General features: G+C 35.5%; 1 pseudogene; it reads left to right on the top strand.

Annotated features, from left to right (window-relative positions):
• Positions 1-560: 560 nt before the first annotated feature.
• Positions 561-2,167, top strand: LOC117066001 (annotated as a pseudogene).
• Positions 2,168-9,223: the final 7,056 nt, after the last annotated feature.

Genomic DNA, 9,223 nt, shown 5'->3' with positions numbered 1-9,223 from the left:
ACAAAAAAATGGGTAAGCCTGTAAAGAAGAAATAGAACTTCTAAAAATAAAAATACAAGCATAGAAATAAAAAAGTAATAAATGTTAGCAGATAAGATAGGAAGTAATATCATTTGTGAATAGAAGATTTAAGAAAATTAGAACCAAGTACAGAGAGATAGAAGATATGTGAAAAGTTAAGATACAAAGAATGGATTGGAAAAGTCTAACAATATGCCTAATAGAAGTTTCAGAAAGAAAGAATGAAGAGAATGAGAGTCCATAGAAAGATATAATGAGTAATAATTTTCCAGAACGAAAAAGAAAGACATGAGTCCACAGATTAAAGAATCATACTGCGGTCACAAGCAGAATAAATAAATAAATCCACAATAAGTTTCATCAAAAACTGAAAAATGCCAAAGACAGAGAATAGCTAAAAGAAAATGAGGGAAAAAAAAAAAAAAAAGATTACTCACAATGGAGCAAAGAATGACTGAACTCAATAGCATTAGAGGGCAAAAGACAATAGATTAGTATCTTCACAATTCTGAGGGAAAAGTAGCTCCTGGGGCTACACCATGGCATCCATGGGGACCCTCACCTTTGATGAATATGGGCACCCTTTCCTCATCATCAAGGATCAGGACTACAAGTCCTGTCTTATGGGACTGAGGCCCTTAAGTCTCATATAATGGCAACAAAGGCTGTAGCAAATACTATGAGGACAGCACCTGGACCAAATGGGCTTGATAAGATCAGGGTGGATAAGGATGGTGATGTGACTGTAACTAATGATGGGGCCCCATCTTAAGCATGATGGATGTCGATCAGCAGAATGCTAAGCTGATGGCGGAACCGATCAAGTCTCAGGATGATGAAATTGGACTTGGAACCACAGGAGTGGTAGTCCTGGCTGGTGTCCTGTTAGAAGAAATCAAGCAGTTGCTAGACTGAGACATTCACCCAATCAGAATAGCTGATGGTTATGAGCAGGCTGCCAGTGTTGCTACTGAACCTGGACAAGATCAGTCATAGTGTCCTTGTTGACGTAAAGGACACTGAACCCCTGATTCAGACTGCAAAAACCATGCTGGGCTTCAAAGTGGTCAAAGTTGGTACCAACAAATGGTTGAGATTGCTATGAATACCGTCCTCACTGTAGCAGATATGGAGCAGAGAGATGTTGACTTTGAGCTCGTCAACGTAGAAGGCAAAGTGGGCAGGAGGCTGGAGGACACAAAACTGATTTAGGCCGTGATAATGGACAAGGATTTCCAGTCACCCACAGATGCCAAAAAAAGTGGAAGATGCTGGGATGGCAATTCTCACGTGTCCATTTGAACCACCCAAGCCAAAAACAAAGCATAAGCTGGATGTGACCTCCATGGATTATAAAGCTCTTCAGAAATATGAAAAGGAGAAATTTGATGATTCAACAAATTAAAGAGACTGGTGCTAACCTAGCAATTTGTCAGTTGGGCTTTGATGATGAAGCAAATCACTTATTTCTTCAGAACAACTTCCCTGTGGTTCGCTGGGTAGGGGGACCTGAAATTGAACTGATTGCCATCTCAACAAGAGGGCGGATTGTCCCAGGTTCTCAGAGCTCATGCCCGAGATCCTGGGTTTACCAGTCTTGTACAGATCTCATCTGGGACAACTAAGGATAGAATGCTGGTCATCGAGCATTGTAAGAACTCCAGAGCTGTAGCCATTTTAATTAGAGAAGGAAACAAGATGATCATTGAGGAGGTGAAACGATCCCTTCACGATGCTTTGTATGTCATCACAAACCTCATCCACAATAATCGTGTGGCATACGGAGGAGGGTTTGCTGAGATATCCTGTGCTCTGGCAGTTAGCCAAGAGGCGGATAAATGCCCCACCTTAGAATAGTACACCATGAGAGCATTTGCCGATGTTCTGCGGTCACTCCACGGCCCTTTCTGAAAACAGTGGCATGAATCCCATCCAGACTATGCCAAAAGTCCGAGCCAGACAAGTGAAGGAGATGAACCCTGCTCTTGGCACTGACTGTTTGCACAAGGGGACAAGTGATATGAAGCAACAGCATGTCATAGAGATCTTGATTAGCAAAAAGCAACAGACATCTTTTGCAACACAAATGGTGAGAATGATTTTGAAGATTGACGATATTCATAAGCCTGGAGAATCTGAAGAATAAAGACATTGAGAATTCTATGTAGAAGATCCACTACTGTGATTAAATGGATGTCTTGTGAGACATCTACATTTATTTATTATATATGTTTTCAGACACTGTAGATACTATAATAAAAATAGCCATTCGGTAACCATTGTTTAACTTTTTCAAAGCTGTGTAATTGTAGGGGTACTATCTCAACAAGCTTTTGTATTCATTATATTAAAGGAATCTCCTTAAACAACAACAAAAATTCTGAGGGAAAAGCTGTCTGGTGAGATAAACATAGCTTAACATACACAGTATCCACTTTCTCCTGCCCTCAAAAGAAGAATATTAAAGGAAGTAGTTTAGGAAGAAGAAAACGTTTCCCAAAAGGAAGGAATGGGTTGCAAGTAATGAATACTGCTATCAATAAAACTGGTAAATAAGTACGACTAAGCACAAACTAAAACAGTAACAACAAAATGAGGATGGGAGGAGGATGAAAACCAAGGTGAAACAAGTATCTGTGATCTATAACAACGTGAAAAATTAGGGCAAGATGATAGATTTAAACCCTTCCAAGGTCTGTGTTCTGTTAAGCCGGTATGCATATTGTATTAGTTTCCTAGGGCTGTCACAACCAATTATCACAAACTTGGTGGTTTAAGTAAAACAATAAATGTATTCTCTCACAGTTGTGGAGGCCAGAAGTCCAAAACCAACATGTTAACAGGATACATTCCTTCTGGAGGCTCTGAGGAAGAATCCGTTGCATGTCTCCCCTGGCTTCTGGTGACTGCCAGCAATCCTTGGCGTTCCTTCACTTGTAGCTAGGACTCCAATCTTCGCCTCTGTCTTCACGTGGCGTGCCCCTTTGTGAGATTGCCTTCATGTGCCTTCTCTTTTTCTGCCTCTTACAAGGAACCTCATCATTGGATTTAGAGCCCACTCTAATCCAGGATGACCTAATCTTGAGATCCTTACCTTAATTATATCTGCAAAGACCCTTACCCCAAATAAGGTTGTATTCTAAGGTTCTGGGTGGACATATTTTTTGAGGAACACAAGTCAGCCCAGTGTTCATGTTAAAAATGTAGAAGTAGCTACTAAAAAGGTTTTTCTAAAAAGTCATGTATACATTCTAAACCAACAGAGAGAAATAGAAATCTCCTTGAGATTTCTCAAAGAGAAAGCAAGGTAGGAAGGTAGGAAAGAAGAAATAAAAGTATGGTGAATCATAAACCAAAGTCCAAATAAATTAGAAATGATTTTACATGCAAACAAGTTAAAATGCAATTGTTAAGACAAATTCAGATTAAAACAAGACCCACACATACCATTGCGTCTCTAAATATTCACAGATGTGTGTTTCATCCTCTTTATTACCTTCTTCAGTGCCTTAGCTTAGCAACATAGAAGTACATTTTCATTTGATTTGTGTCCTCAAATCATGTTCACCTGTGACATTAAGCGCAGCCTACAGAGGTTACAGAATAGAAAAAAGGAAAAAAGTCTCTTTCAAGCCAAATTTCTCCTTTTCGGGTGGTAGTCAATCGTTAATTTTTCTGGATCAGCTTTAAAATTTTTTATTTTTGAAGTACTTTTAGATGGCTTAAAATATTAGTAAAAGGCTAAAGCTGTAAGATTTATTTTTCATCCCTCACTCATCTTTATTCTTCTGCCAATTTCGTGTTTTAATTACCAAAAAAAATTCTTTGAAATTCCTGACTACAAAGAACAACTCTTGTTACCAAACCTGTAGACTATGACTGATTTTCAATCATGCTGTGCACAAATTCTGAATATACAACATGGGTCAGTTTTAATGAGTTCAGAATTTCTTTTAAAAAGTCATTTGCAAACATACACACACGCTCATCTAAATGGTAGCTCTTACAATTTTATCTAAGAAAAATGATGAGTTTCAAAATAAGATGCAAATTACAAATCTTGAGCACAATAATGATGTCAAAAAGATGAAGAAAATTTAGTCAATGGACTAAAGGGACTTTTCCCCAACCCCCATCTTGATTAAAAGATGCAATAGCCAGCTAGCCCTAAACAGTGTGAACTATGTTTATTGTTTTTTTTAAGTGGATAATGAATATAGAAGCAATTTTAATTCAAGACGCACTCCAATTCTTATTAAACATAAGTCAGACTAATTCTCTGCCCTTCAGAATATAGTTGAAAATTAACTTTGTTTGCCTCCCCCAAAATATTGCTCTCTTCAATGGCAGGATTCTATAATTCATCTTTATATACGACTCACTGCATAGTGCTTGATGGTCAATAAATTTGTTGAATGTGTAAATTTACACAATAAATTCCCCAAAAACTTATTTCCCTTAGGTCATAAAGGCTTGTTCTCCCATACTTTCACAACATTAGCAGGCCCGAAGAGTTTATATTCTGACAATCTGATCCCACATTATTCTCTGATTTTATTTTATGTATAAACAAAGTGGTTTAGGCCTAAAGAAAAGTCAATACATTCAATCCACAGCCCTATGAGGTATTATGAAGGTGACCAGCAATTCTAACTCTTATTTTGGTTTTTAGAACAAATTAAGGTATTTCATTATTTAAACATGGAGAATAATTTTATTTTAATAAATTATTCTTTTAATAAATTATTTTATTAAATAAGTTACTTTTACATAAAATTTAAAAGGTAATTAAAAGAAAGACATCACTTCATTTGTAAGACCTTATTCAAAATGGCAGGAGACAAATTTCACAAGACAAATTTCACAAGTTGAAAACTTTGGGTTCTATTTTAGTAATCACTGCTACATTTTAAAAATGAGCTAGAGCTCGGCACGATGACTCTGGAGGCAGGAGGATCACTTGAGGCCAAGAGTTTGAGAACAGCCTGGGCAACATAGCAAGACTCCATCTCAAAAAAAAAAAAAAAATTAACCAGGCATGGTGGCACATGCCTATACTTCCAGCTACTTGGGACTTGAGCCTGAGAGTTCAAGGCTGCAGTGAGCCATGATGCCATTGCATTCCAGACTGGGTGACACAGTGAGACTACAACTCAAAAAAAAAAAAAAAAAATTACAAAGTTAGCTAGAAAGTCAAGGAAAAGCAGTGAAAAGATACTAGATTTAGACTTGTTGAACAATTGGGTGAGACAGAAAAAAGAGAACAATTTTAAGTGATAACAGACTTCTATTTTAACTGCCTCTTATACATTTCCTTACATTTCCTTGTTTTGATGAAGGTGAGCTATAGCTGGTAATCAGAATCTTATGTCTCTCTCTTTGCTACCTATTGAAAAACAGCCATTTAAGAAAACTTTTGTTGGGAGAAAAAAGGTGCTGCCTTAAGTAACTTGGGAATATGTTTTGACTGGATACTGTAAGGTTAAAGATGAAAAGAAGTGTACTACAGTAGGTAAACGTATTATACATATGCTAGGTTAGCAATTCTGCAACCACTTTATTGTGTACTAGGGCTGAAAAAAAATAGGGGAATAAATTATAGATACTAAACGTTAAGTTTTTCACTAGCAGAGAAAGAAGTTACAAATAAACAAAGGGGACAAGCTAGAATGAATCCTGTGGTGCCGGATTGGGAGTTACAGATATCCACAGACTCATTTTTAAATACATACAGAAAGATACAGAAATCATTATAGATATGTGTGTATACCTATGTTAGTAAACATTCATGTATTTCCTAGCTCTGTTCACGGATGTCTAGGAGCCATGACATCCCAGTAACAATAAGCACATTCAGCACTCAAATCTTGGATTGTAAATACCATTCTCCAATAAAAGGAACAGGGCTCTTTGGGGAAATGACTGATTCTAGGGCTGGGCAGAGAAAACAGAAGATGAGCCTGGTAGTACCAGAAAGTAAAAACTAAAAAGAAAAAAAATGGGACCATGTCAAAAAGATATGGCTCCCAAAGGCCAAAGCTGGAACAATCTGAGCAACAAAACAAATAATTACAGTACTGGATAGTACGGCCAAAAATATAAATGCATATCTACAAGTCTACACTGAAAAATGAGTGACTAAATTGATCTCCCTTATATTAGAATTCCAAATTATGTATGTAGATATCCCTCCCAAGAAAATGGAGCTTAACTCCTCTCCCTGTGAGCACTGTTGGACTTAGTGACTTGCTTCCACAGAATAGAATATGAAATGAGAAAACAGTAACTTTATAATGGAGAAACCTGGCACATACCATTTTAACCAAGTGATCGAAGTTAAACGTAGCAGTGATGTCATGTTTATATCATGTAAATATCGATATGAGGAAGTTACCTCACTTCTGTGGTATTCTTCTGTGGAAAACTATAATCCCAGTAGAGTCATGAGAAAATATCAGACAAACCCAAATTAAGGGATGTTCTACCAAATATCTAACCCGTACTCTTTAAAAATGTCAAGATCTGTAAAAACAAGGAAAGACTGATAAAACTGTTGGAGTAAGAAGGCATAATGATTAAACACAATGTAGTGTCTTAGATTGGGTCCAAAACCAGAAAAAGGGCATTAGTAGAAAAACTGGTGAAATCCAAATAAAGTCTGTAATTTAGTTAATAGAGTTGTACCAATGTTGACATCTCAGTTCTGACAAATGTTCCATTCTTAAAGTATTAACATTAGGGGAAACTGAATGGTGCATGTAGGAACTCTCTATATTAACTTTGCAACTTTTCTGTGTCTAAAATTACTCCAAGGTTTTTTTAAAGTTTTGGAGTATTTAAAGAAATCCAAACATTCTACAACTCTTACTAATTTGTATAGTTTATCTGTAAAATAAAAAAATAATTTTCATAATTCAAATATATCAACATGTTCAAAGTCAGTGATACAGGAAGAGAACTAAATACAGCCATGTGTTCCAGTCAACAATAGACTGCTCATACAGTAGTGGTCCTCTTAAGATTATAATGGAGCTGAAAAATTCCTATCACCTAGTATTTATTACACTATACTTTTTATGACTATTTCAGAGTATACTACTACTTATTTTTTTTAAAAAGTTAACTGCAAAAACTTCCTCAGGCAGGTCCTTCAGGAAGTATTCCAGAAGAAAGCATTGTTAACCTAGGAAATGACAGCTCCTCATGTTATTGTCCCTAAGACCCTCCAGTGGGACAAGACGTGGAAATGGAAGACAGTTGATATTGATGATCCTGACCTTGTGTGGGCCGAGGCTAGTGTGTGTGTTTGTATCTGTCTTTGACAAAGTTCAACAAGGAAAAAAAATTAAAAATAGAAAAAGTATATTTTCGTACAGCTGTACAATGTGTTTTAACTGATATCACAAAAAAGTTAAAAAGGTAAAGTTCATAAAGTAAAAAAGTTATAATCAGCTAATTTATTATCAAAGAATTTATTATAAATCTAATATAGCTGTGTAGTCCAATGTGTATAAAGTCTACAATAATGCGTAACATTCTAGGCCTTCACATTAACTCATTGCTTCCTCACCAGCTGACCCAGAGCAACTTCTAGTCCTGCAAGCTCTACTCATGATAAGTCCCCCATGGTTTTTTTTTTTTTAATCTTTTAAATAATATTTTTACTGTACTTTTCCTATGTTTAGATACACAAATACTTACCATTGTGTTCCAATTGCCCAAAATATTCAGTAACTTACTATACAGGTTGGTAGAGTAAGAGCAATGGGCTACACGATACAGCCTAGGAGTGTAGTGTAGTTGTCTAGATCATCTAGGTTTCAGCACATTCTATGATGCTCTCACAATGACAAAATCACTTAAAGGACACATCTCAGTACATTATCCTAGGCATTAAATGATGCAAAATACTACAAAACACTAGTTTATTCTTAAGATGATCATCGGAAAGGTTTAAATGCATTTTACAAATTCTGTATAACTAAAGCTTCCACCATTTCTGTAAAAAGTTATATTTAGATGATTAGAAGCTATTCTACCATCAGCTACTGAAGAGATAAGCAAAAAGATATTGTTGCCTAATGGCATACAATGCAGGCTTACTTTTTTTGTGTGTGAAAGATTACTCTGAAAGGGCATGAGGAATATGCCTAATTTTCACTCAACTTTCCAGTATATAATACCGATCACACTTATTTAAATTCATTCGTGACCTAATTCCATTTTCATAATTTACCAAATTTTAGCTACTACTACTTTAAGAATTTTTGTCTTGAAAAAACTTAAGACTCAACATGGGAAAAAGAAAAAAGGAAAACTTACCTAAGATATTAGTTTTTGGAACAACTATGTACTACTACAAGTATCTTTTATAGTTGTATAATCTACAATTATAAGGATGAAAATATATTAGAAATAGATACCAATCCTAGGATTTTCCATTTTTTCAAGGTAGGGAACTGTGTTATTTCACTTTTGAAATCAGACGTAGACATATTAGAAAAAGCAATTAAATTGACATGATTATATAAAGCTGTAATTTTATGAGATAAAATCTTATTTAAAAGAGCTTTACAGAAAAACATGCAATAAAGTAACATGGAACCCAGGAATCAATAACTTCACTTAACTCCCACAGCCTCAAACTTCTCAACAAAGAAGGTTCTATCCACTAGTACAGAGATAAAAAGACAAAGTATCTTAAAGAAATAGAGTATCTTGAGGACATACTAAGACATTTCCTTATTTAGAGCCTTAAAAATATAACATTCTTTTACTTATAAATTTGGTAAGAGTCCTCTTAAATATTGGTAGTGGTAGTGCAGACAACCATAGAACCACAAGACCAAGGGTAAAGAAGACTTATGTTTAAAAGGGTCCTGTCAAAGCAAGACAAAGTCTATACTTGTCATGAATAAGGGATATTAAAAATTCAAAAGGGAAAAACCTATAAAACTAGAGATTTCAATTTATGCTTAGAGTTTAGAAATTACAGCCAATTCATTTTCTGACTCAACTAGAGCTCTTCCTATTAGGTAAGTTAAACATAAAAAAAGACAAGGACTACTTAAGATTTTACAACCGAAAAGTGATGGAAAACAAATGTATAAAACTTGCCTTCACAAGAATATATTTATGATATACTTCTGATCATAGCAGACCGATTAAGAAACAAGAATTAAAGGCATCCCTTCTCTTACGC

This window comes from Trachypithecus francoisi, unplaced genomic scaffold (assembly GCF_009764315.1).
Source record: "Trachypithecus francoisi isolate TF-2019V2 unplaced genomic scaffold, Tfra_2.0 Lachesis_group2, whole genome shotgun sequence".
Classification (NCBI taxonomy): domain Eukaryota; kingdom Metazoa; phylum Chordata; class Mammalia; order Primates; family Cercopithecidae; genus Trachypithecus; species Trachypithecus francoisi.
This window is presented reverse-complemented; position numbering and strand designations above follow the sequence as displayed.